At 41.9% G+C, this 12,771-nt stretch overlaps 1 protein-coding gene across 8 annotated transcripts in view; it reads right to left on the bottom strand.

Annotated features, from left to right (window-relative positions):
• The window catches only part of NRXN1 (neurexin 1), a 1,323,847-nt gene that overhangs the window by 790,176 nt on the left and 520,900 nt on the right, over nucleotides 1-12,771 (bottom strand). The gene's annotated exons all lie outside the window — the stretch shown is intronic.

Below are 12,771 nucleotides of genomic sequence, written 5' to 3'. Positions count from 1 at the left end.
TAAAATTAAATTAAAATGCAGATTTTATCAGTTTTGTGCAGTGGTTCTTAACCTCCTGGGGCAGGGCCGGTGCAAGGATATCTTGCGCCGTAGGCGAAACTTCCACCTTGCGCCCCTCCTCTTGCACATCGGTTCATTGAGGGGCAAATCCCAACAAGCCTTTATAGACCCCAGGGGCCAGCCTGCCCAGGGGCCGTTCCCCAGACCAGGCTCCCCCTCCCCACCCTCCAAACTCCCCTGGAGAGTTCACAGCCCCCACCCCGCAAGCCCTCGCCACCCCACCGTGGTCCACTCACTGGCTTTGCTGGGCTTGGGCTGCTGCAGAAGCTCGGCAGGGAGGAGCCACCTTCTGGAGGCACCAGAGAGCCAGAGCGTACCACTTGTGGCAGCAGCGAGCCCCAGCTATGGAGGAGCCAGCGCGGTGCTACGGGGGCAGCAGCCCTGCAAAGGCAGCAGCGCCACTAGTGGGTACCAGCTATGCCCCCCGCCCCTCCTGCCTAGGCTGCAGCCCGGTGCCCTCCCGGGGGCTCCTGCAGGCTGCAGTGGATGTATGTGGGCACCAGTCCCCATCTGCCCCCTAGCCTAGGGTTACCATATTTCAGCAATCAAAAAAGAGGGGAAAGCCCTGCCCTAGCCCCGCCCCCATCCACTCCCTCCCACTTCCCACCCCGACTGCCCCCATCAGAACCCCCAACCCCCACCACTCCTTGTCCTCTGACTGCCCCCTCCTAGGACCCCCCCTCACCCTAACTGCCCACCTAGGACTGTACCCCCTACCTGTCCCCATACCCCCACCCCCAGACAGACCCCCGGGACTCCCATGTCCCATCCAACCACTCCCTGCCCCCTGACAGGCCCCCCTAGAACTCCCGACCCATGCAACCATCTCCCTCTGCTCCCTGTCCCCTGACTGCTCTGATCCCTCTCCACACCCCTGCCGCCTGACAGGACCCCCCACAACTCCTCACCCATCCAACTCTCCCCCTGCTCCCTGACTTCCCCCTGGGACTCCCCTTACCGTGCCCATGCCGGTCAGACTCTGGCTTCACATGGAGGCAAAACACGCTGCTGGGCTGCTGCGTGCGCAGCCCCTCCCCCGCAGAGTGCTGAGGCAGCTGGATGGGGGAAGCTCCGGGAGGGGCAGTGGCGGTGGTGGCTCACACTTCCAGGAGCCGCAGAACCCGAGCGGGAGGAAGCCGGGGGGGGGGGGGCTCCTGCAGAGGATGAATGGGGACAGTGATCCCCGTGCGCCCCCCAGCTCCCGCAGCAGGCTCAGAGCCCCATGCCCCGGCAGCTCATGCTCCTGGGAGCTGCAGAACCCGAGCATGGTAACGGGGGAGACAGGGAATGCGCCTGCTGCTGGTTTGGGGTCTCGGCCGCCGGCTCCGCTCAGCCTCCTGCCGGCCTGGGGTTCCGTTCACTCAGCCAGCAGTGGACTGAGCAAGGCCGGTGGCTGGGACCCCGGCTGGCAGCCGCGTGCCAAGCAAAATCGGCTCGCTTGCCACCTTTGGCACACGTGCCGTAGGTTGCCGACCCCTGGACTAGACGTTCATAAAGGTCTTCTGACCTTAAAGTCTATGACTCTATGACAAGAAAGACTTTCAAAGCCTTCCTCATCAGCAACTAAAATTCCCCATGATCATTTAGGAAGATCATGCGGGATTTTAATTACTGATTTAGGATCAGATCCTGTGAGGTATTTCTATTCAGTTACTTGATTGGGAGTTGAGGGTAATTCAACACATTTTATACAGTTGAGCCTATATTCCCAGAGATAACAGCTATGTAGATAACATGTGAAAAAATATTGTTGAATATAGAATAGGACTGTTATTTTTGCTCATTTTGTTGAACCAGCTACATGATCAGAGCCTATTCCATGCTTAAGGAGTAGGCAATATACCCAGAATTATAATTAAGGTTAAAATTGCGAGGATTCTAGGACTGCGTTGCTTTGTCAATTTTGAAATATTCATATGCATTCAAATTAGGCAAAGCAACACTAAGGGTCTTTGATCTTTAGTATAAAGGCTGTGAAAATGCCTTGTCAAATTTTGACTTGAATTCCTTGGATAACTACCAACAGCAAAGATCCATTGCGCCGGTGATGTCAGCAGGAGACTAGACACATTTTTCAGAGCATATTTTACTGTGACAAAATATTTGCTCAGGTATCCATAGGTCAGGAGAATATTTCTGACTTTGAAACCTGATAAGCCCTCAGAATTGCTTTGTATGTTTTAGTCAGTTACAGTGTAGGGATATTTGAACAAAAGATGATGGAAATGTTTAGCACCCAGAAAACCAACCCAACCAACCAACCAACCAAAAAAACTTCAAATAATGACAAATGAAAAACAAAACTAATAATCCAAAGCCCAGTCTTGGCCAACAAGTTATCTTCCTCAACGTTTATTCTTAAGGATTAGCAAACAGTGTTGACAACAGTAAAATAAAATAATTCATCATCATCAAATAATAAGCACAACTCCCCAGTGCAGGATTCCCCAAAAGGTATTTTCTATCTCTTTCCTATATAGCCCAAGTAGTCAGTCTTAGGGACCTTCTGAGCACCTCTTCAAGGAGAAAGATAAAAGCGTTCAATGGAGACATGATAATGCCCCTGTGTGCTGCCACATCAGCTCTGAGTATCAGTGTGCTTATTCACACTGAGCAGTACATTGTTCGACAAATAGTCCCATACTCATTTCAATAGGACCACTCATGGTGTAAGGTACTATTCAACTGGTCAATAGGATCAAAGGATATTGTTTCATTTTGTTTTTTAATTAATTTAAACAGTTCAGCACTAGGTTTTCAGATTTTGTTTAAAAGCTTTTTATACAAATTTGGCTTTTTGTGTCTTCTTAGAGCTAGACATATAATGCAAAAAAATTCTGTTTGAATTTAAATGATTTTTTTTCACTGTGTTCAACAATGCTTTCATGTTCTGTTTCTGAAAATGTCCTAGAAAACAAGTATATTGGCAGGTATGTCACAAAAAGCTCTAGGTTTGTAGTAAGTGCTGGAAAATATTTAGTTCAGTATGCAGTTGGACCCTTATAGAGAAGACCTAGTGAACATAGTTCCCTTGACATTTTAGTGTTCTCTTCAAAAATTACTCAGAAGTCTAAATTTAATGGAGAGTGACCACCTTCTATTTTTGTTTTATTGTTTTTAAATCATCCTATAGGACAGTGTAGCAGGTTTATATTTTTCTGATAAATTCTATAGGATGGTCCAAAGAAACCCATAGGAAGATTATTTTCCACTAAATCATATTCAACTCTTCCATGATCTTAAATTAATCTTCTGCATGAGAATAAATGTAAAGATGAAATGCTGAAGTAGTCCCTCTCCCATTAACCAAACCACCACACTCATATTTGACAAGGAAGATGACTTTGTTCAATAGCACTACGGTAGATGACTACGGTAATGATGAGCCAACCTTAACCATATTGAACATGTCATAGAATCATAGAATCTCAGGGTTGGAAGGGACCTCAGGAGGTCATCTAGTCCAACCCCCTGCTCAAACCAGGACCAAACCCAACTAAATCATCCCAGCCAGGGCTTTGTCAAGCCTGACCTTAAAAACCTCTAAGGAAGGAGATTCCACTACCTCCCTAGGTAACCCATTCCAGTTCTTCACCACCTTACTAGTGAAAAAGTTTTTCCTAATATCCAACCTAAACCTCCCCCTCTGCAACTTGAGACCATTACTTCTTGTTCTGTCATCTTCTACCACTGAGAACAGTCTAGATCCATCCTCTTTGGAACCCCCTTTCAGGTAGTTGAAAGCAGCTATCAAATCCCCCCTCATTCTTCTCTTCTGCAGACTAAACAATCCCAGTTCCCTCAGCCTCTCCTCATAAGTCATGTGCTCCAGCCCCCTAATCATTTTTGTTGCCCTCCGCTGGACTCTCTCCAATTTATCCACGTCCTTCTTGTAGTGTGGGGCCCAAAACTGGACACAGTACTCCAAATGAGGCCTCACCAGTGCTGAGTAGAGGGGAATGATCACATCCCTTGATCTGCTGGAAATGCCCCTACTTATACAACCCAAAATGCCATTAGCCTTCTTGGCAACAAGGGCACACTGTTGACTCATATTCAGCTTTTCGTCCACCGTAACCCCTAGGTCCTTTTCTGCAGAACTGCTGCCCAGCCATTCGGTCCCTAGTCTGTAGCAGTGCATGGGATTCTTCCGTCCTAGGTGCAGGACTCTGCACTTGTCCTTGTTGAACCTCATCATATTTCTTTTGGCCCAACCCTCTAATTTGTCTAGGTCCCTCTGTATCCTATCCCTACCCTCCAGCGTATCAACCACTTCTCCCAGTTTAGTGTCATCTGCAAACTTGCTAAGGGTGCAGTCCACACCATCCTCCAGATCGTTAATGAAGATATTGAATAAAACCGGCCCCAGCACCGACCCTTGGGGCACTCCACTTGATACCGGCTGCCAACTAGACATGGAACCATTGATCACTACGCGTTGAGCCCGACCATCTAGCCAGTTTTCTATCCACCTTACCGTCCATTCATCCAGCCCATACTTCTTTAACTTGCTGGCAAGAATACTGTGGGAGACTGTATCAAAAGCTTTGCTAAAGTCCAGAAATAGGTCATAACCGTAAGTCTTCCCAGCCACATATAGTCCTGATTGAAACAAACAAACAATGTTCAATATATCAGCTGCCAGCTAAATCTCTTCCAAATATAAGTGATTTCCCCCCTCATAACAACTCCAAGTGCTTCTTCCATTGGGGGCTGAGCTGCCCACATCTTTGATATCAGAGTATTAATTTTCTGGGATGTTGGTATTGGCTGAGAGCTGGATTCTAATGGTAACTTTCTTCTTGATAAATGTTCTCTGTTTATGTATTTACTTTTACTTTTCTTCACAGAAGTCTTCTGGTAAATGAGAGTACCGTAAACATAAAATAGTTAGTTTGCTTTTACTTTGCAGGGTAAGAGAGTGGAAAACTAGCTAGGAAAGGACCAGATCAGTGGTGTGAGAGTTCATATATTATAAAGCCAAAAGAGTTGAATGTGATATCTAATCTGACCTCCTGCATAACACAGGTCATAGGGCTTCACTGAATTAATTCCTGTTTGAAATACAGCATATCTTCTAGAAAAAAAATCCAATCATGATTTAAAAATTTCTAGAGATGGAGAATCCACCATAACCCCTGGTAAGTTATTCAAAATGGATAATTACCCTCACTTTTAAACATGTGTGCTTTATTGCAAATCTTAATTTCTCTAGTTTCAACTTCCAGCTGTAGTAGAAAGAGAAAGCCTGAGACATGAGGCCTGGTATAAAAGTCCTAGTATGAGGCCTGAGGCATGAACTAGAGTTGTAGTCAGGCCCTGCTAATATAAAGCAAAAGTCAGGCTGTGAGCAGAAGTCAGGCTCTGCCTGCACGTAAGCTCACAGAACCTGGTAAGAAGAGGGATGGTATTACAAACACACACACATTCCTGAGAAGTACTAGGCACAGGACAGTCATGCAAACACATTCCAGAAGCGTGGTACTAGAACACTCCGACACAAAGTATAGTACAAATACGCTTCTCGGAGACGATACAAGGAAACACTGACCCCCTCTTAAAGATGACAGCGTGATGGATAGAGATGTTTTTATCGCACCCAGTACAATGTAAAGGGTGGTAACTAACTCTCTCAGCGGGGCAAAATGTAACTTGTTTGTGTCGGGGTATAAAAAGGAGCCTCAGAGGGAGTGTCTCTGGCCAGCTGAGGGGGGAATGAAAAGTCCTGTCATTCATTGAGCTGAGTCCATTATAATAGGCATATATGTGTTAGTGTAACTGTAGACATTGATCGAGGGAGCGAGGACCATGCTTCATTGAAAATAAACCTGTCAGGGTGCCTTTGCTACTAAACGAAGTCTTGTGGTCTTATTAGGCAGTTCAACTGAGGTCTGCTGTGTCTGCTATCTGCATAGAGCTGGGACAGAATACGGAAAGAACATACACGCAGCCAATGACTAACTACACCAGCCATTAGATCTTGTTATAGTTTGTTTATTAGATTGAAGTATCCTCTATTATCAAATTTCTGTTACCTACATAGACTGTGATCAAGTCACCCTTTAACCTTCTCTTTGATACGCTAAATAGATTGTGCTCTCTGAGCCTTTCACTATTAAACATATTTTCCAATCCTTGAATCATGTTTGTGACTCTTCTCTGAGCCATATCCAACTTATCAATATTCTTCTTGAAACTGTGGATGCTAGAATAGTACACAATAGTCCAGCAGTGGTCGCACCAATGCCAAATATGGAGGTAATAACTGTATAACTTCTCTAATCTCCCTGATACTCTTGTTTATACATCCAAGGACTTCACCAGACCTTTTGGCCAAAGCATCACACTGGGATCACATGTTCACCTGATTATTCACCATGACCCCTACATCCTTTTCAGAGTCATATTTTTTGTTCCTAGATGTATGAGTTTACATTTATCTTTATTAAAAGCCTATTTTTTTGCTTGTGCCTTGATTACAAAGTGATCCAGATTGCTCTGTATCACTGCCTGTCCTCTTCATTATTTACTATTCCTCCAATCTTTGAGTCAGCTGCAAACTTTATAAGTGACAATTTTATGTTTTCTTCCGGGTCATCAATAAAAATGTTAATGGAGGGCTAAGAACTGATCCTTCCCCGAAATGGCTCCCTGAATCCAAATAAGCGTAAAGAAAATATAAATACCAAAGTGTTCAAATTCAAAAGTCTGAATGCACCCTCACTATCGAGGTATGCAACAAACCAGGTTCTGATTACACACAGTCATAGGAGCAAAAGAAAAAGACTCAAAAATAGTCAACTCCAAACTGATATTTTTAAAAAGTCTTTGATTATCTAGATTTCTGAGAACTGGAAAAAATCAAACAGCAACATTATAAGAAAGTCATTAAAATGCCTATAGGATGATTAATGTAACATCATTTCTAGGGGCAAATATTGCAAATGTTTTCTTTCCAGATTTAGTTATAGACTGACTAGAAAAAAACAACAGCAGTAGATACATGGATTAGGAGATTACATGTTTAACTATTTAACTTGCTTGGCACTTTAATAATGCTAGAGTAGACAACAGAATACTGATAAATTCAGACCTGGTTTAAGTGGATGTGAATTTGACCTTGCAAAATTTCATGTATTTATTTTCAAAAAGGTATTTCCTAAGGTTCTATATCAAAAGTGATTTTATACAATAAAGCAAGATAAGAAGAGATGAAAAATACAGTAGCTTGTTTGAAAGAAAACTGGACGTCATAAGGTGGTTGAATTGTTCCATAACTGCGTAGTCCGTTGTCCACAAATGTTTTGACTCTGCAATTCTATCAATACTAAAAACTTTATTTACCACAAGTAAGCAGATATGATTCAAAGTTACACAAGGAACAGGTATTGGGCCTAAATCTGTGGTTCTTGCTCTGGCAAAGTTTATCATAAAATCAATAGAAGTTTTACTAGACAAGGGTTTATAGGGCTTAGCCCGTAGTAAAAAGGGGCAACGGTTGCATTAGGAATTTAATGACTGTAGCTACACTTAAAGTGTGGTTTGTTACTCATGAACTAAAACAGATGAACAGTATTCTGGTTAGCAATAGTGCACCCAAAATAAACATTTCACAAGCTAAAAGTTAAGGGTCTCATCCTGTGAGGTGTTAAGCACCTTCTGCAAGGTGTTGACTGCCTTCATCTCCCACTTAGGTCAATGGGAGTCAAAGGCACTCAGCACTTTGCAGTACTGGGCTCTAATTATACCTACACTATGAGCTAGTGGTGTGATTCCCCTGCTTTTGTTCACATAGTTGCACTAGATCTCATCAAGTTAGTGTGAGTATTATAAATAGCAGTGTATCCACCATAGCACAGTTAGCAGCAGCAGGGTAACAGCTGAGCCATGCCAAGTACAAACCTATCTGAAAATGGTAGGTATGTACTGTACTCGGCATGATACAACCATTCATCTGCTGCCACTAGCCATGCTACCATGGCTACACTGTTATATATATTCACACTTGATTGACAAGCAGGAGATACACAAGCAGGGGATTCACACCCCTAGCTTATAGTATAGACATAGCCACACGAGAAAACAATTTAGAGGTTCAATTCATATCCAGACTGTATGACAGTGTTTTAATGTATTCACCAAAAAAGGTAGCCATGTAAAACTGAAGCTGATGCACCACAAAAATTTCCTCTGAACATACTGCATGTTGCATCAGTTGTCCCAGAGCTAGTAACAGTAGGTGTTAGGAACAGCTGAGGAGGAAAGTGGTGCCAATCTGGATTAAAAAGCATACTCGTTGGACAAAAGTATTAGTCATGATTAATCAGATACAGTGATATAACCAATGATCAATGCCAGCTAGTATTTCCACATGAATAATGCTAGGCAATTTTGTGATTATTTCCTTATAATAGCTAGATTTTCTGAGCATGAGCCTCAATAAGTGTAGATGTCTATTTGCATCAGCTAAGGATCTGTATCGTGCTGGAATGGGCTTTTAGTTCCATTCACTTCAGTTTTTGTTTTATGTATCTATATTGTATAGTTACATGTAGAATTATTTTTGCAAACTGGGCCTAATTATGCAAGGTACTATTTTGTTATGTTAGTTATTGGCTTTCCTATAACACTGTTGATGGCAATACCTGAACAGCTCATAAGCACTAATTAATTTAACCTCACAACACCTCTGTGAAACAGGGAATACTACTCCCCATTTAGAGGTGGGAAATGGAGGCATACAGAACCTAAGTGACTTGGCAAAATCTGTGATGAGTCTGGGATAAAAACATAGGTCTCTTGACTGCCAGTCCAGCATTTTAGAGAGACAAGGTGGTGAGGTAATATCTTTTATTGGACCAACTTCTGATCCACACAGAGTTCTTCTTCAGAAAGCTTGTTTCTTTCACCAACAGAAGTTGGTCCAATAAAAGATATCTCACCCAACTTGTTGATCTAATACCCTGGGACCTGCAGCTACTCTGAAGTCCAGTGCTTTAACCACAAGACTAACATTTTTCCCCAATTTTGATCCCTGTAGTTCACTGAAATGAAATGCAAATCAAAATTAGTGAGAGTTAATATAGTAAACACTAGTTACAGATAATCTTGAACTAGCAATGAGGCATGCTGTACCCCAACAAAATTTGAGGGGGGGAATTAGCTCTAAAGTTTTGGTTCAGATACAAAGTTTTGAGCACCATGTTCAATTTTGGTCACATTTCCCCATGGAACACAAAATATTAGAATCCTAATCAAAGTGCTGCTAAAGGCAATCAGGATGACGCTAGGTTTGAGAAATGCTAAGCAGGAACATTAAAGAAAGGGTAATATTGATAAGAAAGAGAAGACTTAAAAGCAACCTTGCAGAAGCTGTCAGATTTATGAAGGATTTTGCTAAACTCTACCCATAAGTGTGGGCATCAGAAACCAAGACACAAAAACTAAACATTAGAAAGCTAACAGCAGAACGAGGATTTCAGGGTAGAACTAGTGATTTTACAGAATAAGTTGTTGTGTAAGAGGCTATGGCAGTAAAGTTTAAGACATTTTAACAGAGCTGGACATTTTAACAGAGATGGGAATGGGGAAGAAGTAAGGGTGCACTGACAAAGCAGGCCAATGAGGTTTACATCGATTTAGAGTGGAATAGGCTTATTGGGCCAAGTGTCTAATCACAGTCCAGCAAACCCCTATATCCTTGTAGTTAGTAAGATTTGTAATTTTTAAAATGGAGAGCATTTCAGCTTAGTCTAATTACAGTAGCAATTTCTTCTTTTTCATCTACTACATAAATCTGCTTCCCATTTTCACCAAGCATTTTTGAATATATTAGATTCATTTTCTGCCATTACACATGTGATTTTTTTGTATACAGTCCTGGAACCTTAACATTCCCGTCTGTTCACTCCCATCTGACAGGTTCATGCTATTGAACAATACTGGGGGACAGATGCTCAGCTGGTGTAAATTGGCATAGTTAGTTTTATTTCAATTAGTCTGTTGGTTTTACCCAGCTGAAGATCTGGGCTTTGAATTCCTATTAGGAAAAAACAAGATGCAGGAGGTGTGTACAGTTCTATATTGGCATACACTTAACAACAGAACAAATGTTATATGAACACGTTGCCTTGTGAAAGGACTAGACCATGGACCAGTTCAGAGCTTTTGCATAGATAAGCAGGAAACTCTGTTTGGGATATTGTAACTATACAGACAAGTTGGAGGGAGTGCTACTCTCAGCATACATTGAGAGCACCAGGGCAATCAGCCCTGAATCTCCTGAGACACTGCCTCAAGCCTCCATCAGCTATGTGTGACAGCTGTGCCAGCCTGATAAGTGGTAATCAGCATGGTCTCAAGTAACACAGCATCTTTGAACTTCTATGGTGTCAATATTCACTGTCTTTTCCCCACTCATGGTTCAAATGGTGAAGTGGAACCTACATCCTAGGTAATGTGCTAGTTGAGTTTATCTGGTAAAGGATACATCACCTGATATACATGGATATGACATGAGATTGAATGGAGTGTAAGAGTCTTAGAGCCATGATTCTTGTGTACTAGGAAGGAAGCATGATCTAGTGGAATACATGCTAGCCCAGGACTCCAAAGACCTGGGTTCTATACCTGCCAGGTAACTTTTGGCAAGTCTCTTCCCTTTGTGTACCTTGGTTTCCCCATCTTTAAAATGGGAATATGATACTGACCTACTTTGTAAATATCATACAAGAGCTAGGTATTATTATTTATAATCTGTTTGATTTTTTTCTGCTTAACCAGACAATAGGAATAGTTTCTGGGTGCAGAGGTGACTCCAGACTTCTCTGATGAATGTGCAATAACATTTATTTATCTCCATCAGAAAGTGTACCAGGAAGCAGTGCCCCTTTGCATTATTTTAGGAGATGTGTAGGCACAATGCTTGATCATCACAATATTGAATGAGGTCCTGCATAGCTTACAGTAGTGATCAGAATACCAGTGGGAGGAAAGCATTTTTCCATTAGCGCCTATCTTTTTTCTAGCCTTGCTCATGAATTATCCTGTTTCAGATAATTTGTGTGATGTGGATATTTTCTTTAGAAGAACGTGTCTGCTTGTTAATTATTCTTAAATACGTTTATGAAAAAAACTTTTAATTAACAAATGAATTACTCTGCTAAGTAATTTAATGTTTCTCAAAGAAAAAAAAACATCTTTTGAAGAAATTATCATCATGTGTAGAAAATGCAGTAGATGCTTAATGCCCAGACTTGACCATTTTAAAAAGAAAATATGCCTTAATTTTTAGGGCATTTTTGCCTTTGGAATCAACTCTCCACTTTCTGCTTTTCATCACATGCTTTCTTTAGAATTCTCAGTCTAAACATTAACATAAACCTTACAAATATTACAGATGCAAAATATTTTGCCACTCTGGGTTAGGAGCAGTAGGGAAACTAGGAAAACAAAGAGCAGATGTGTCCAATGAAGTTGGGTTTCCAGGCCACTAGTCCAGTCCTAATACTAAGCAGAAACAACCACTTACAGCATAGTCAGGGAATTGGCTGTTTAACCCAGATCAAAGAAAGGATTAGTTGTGGGACAGTGTAATATAGTACCTCCTATCTGAGGGAATGCTCAAAATAATGGCTCAAAGATTAAAGTGGGGAACAAGATGTCAGTTTGTATGTCTTTGAGGAACAATGCTTGATTACATGACTATAATGCAGTATAATGCCATATAAAGGTGTAACATCAGATCCCCAGTTGTTTGGGGATTGTTTCCTTGTGGTCCCTTAGAACGCTCAAAGTCATACAGAATATTATCACTCTAGCCCCAGAAGGAACTCCTGCAGATCATTTTGGAACTTGCAGGTCTCAGACCCCTGGTGACCTGGAATGCCTATCTCCTCACTACTCTATCACTATTCAGCACTTTGACAGGAAAAAACAGCTGTGATTCTTTTGTTTCCTCTGCCTTTTACAGACACTCTTTTCTAGTCTTTTGTAATACTATTATTGTGACTTCTTTCCTAAAGTGATCAGACAATACCACCGCTGGAGTAGAACTTCCAGTAGTTGGCACACCATCTAATCAAGCATCAGTATCAAGACATTCATCTCATTCTGAACAGATGATCTTCCCAACTTACTATTTCTCTTTATGGTTTAATGTAAGATCTCTTACATATTAACAGTTTCTCCTCTGCCTGCCAAACAAATAGAGCTCCTATGAATCTACAATGCCTCTTGTCCTACTGTGCTGACTCATTACTATTAGTCACCCAGAAAAGGTAGGGATTCTGGAAGGACCAGAACAGAAATAAACTGGTATCGAGTTTGCCAGAGGCTTTAGGGACTTGACATGAAAGGAAAGAGCAAAAGGTACTGCAGTATGATTCTGTTTAAACATCTTTGCAAAATATACACATCTCTCTATGATTTATTTTGCATGTTGGGTGTGAAAAGATTACTGAAATTTAGAAGCCTGCACACAAGTATGGAGAAAATAATTCTATGTGGTAATATGAGGGAAGTGAAACAGACTAAGAATTAAAGAGGCAACACAACTATAAGGCAATGTGTTGAAGATGTATAAAGTGTGATCATAGGCGCTAATGGAGGAAGGAGTATGAGTAGAACATCTGTAGTAAGTTGGTGATCTCAAACTGGCATTAGAATCAAAACACAGTGTTTGGTGAGAAGAGCAAAATGACTTCAGAGAGA

This window comes from Mauremys mutica, chromosome 3 (genome assembly GCF_020497125.1).
Source record: "Mauremys mutica isolate MM-2020 ecotype Southern chromosome 3, ASM2049712v1, whole genome shotgun sequence".
NCBI classification, from domain to species: domain Eukaryota; kingdom Metazoa; phylum Chordata; order Testudines; family Geoemydidae; genus Mauremys; species Mauremys mutica.
Note: the sequence above shows the minus strand (reverse complement) of the source record. Positions and strands in the feature narration are given on the sequence as shown.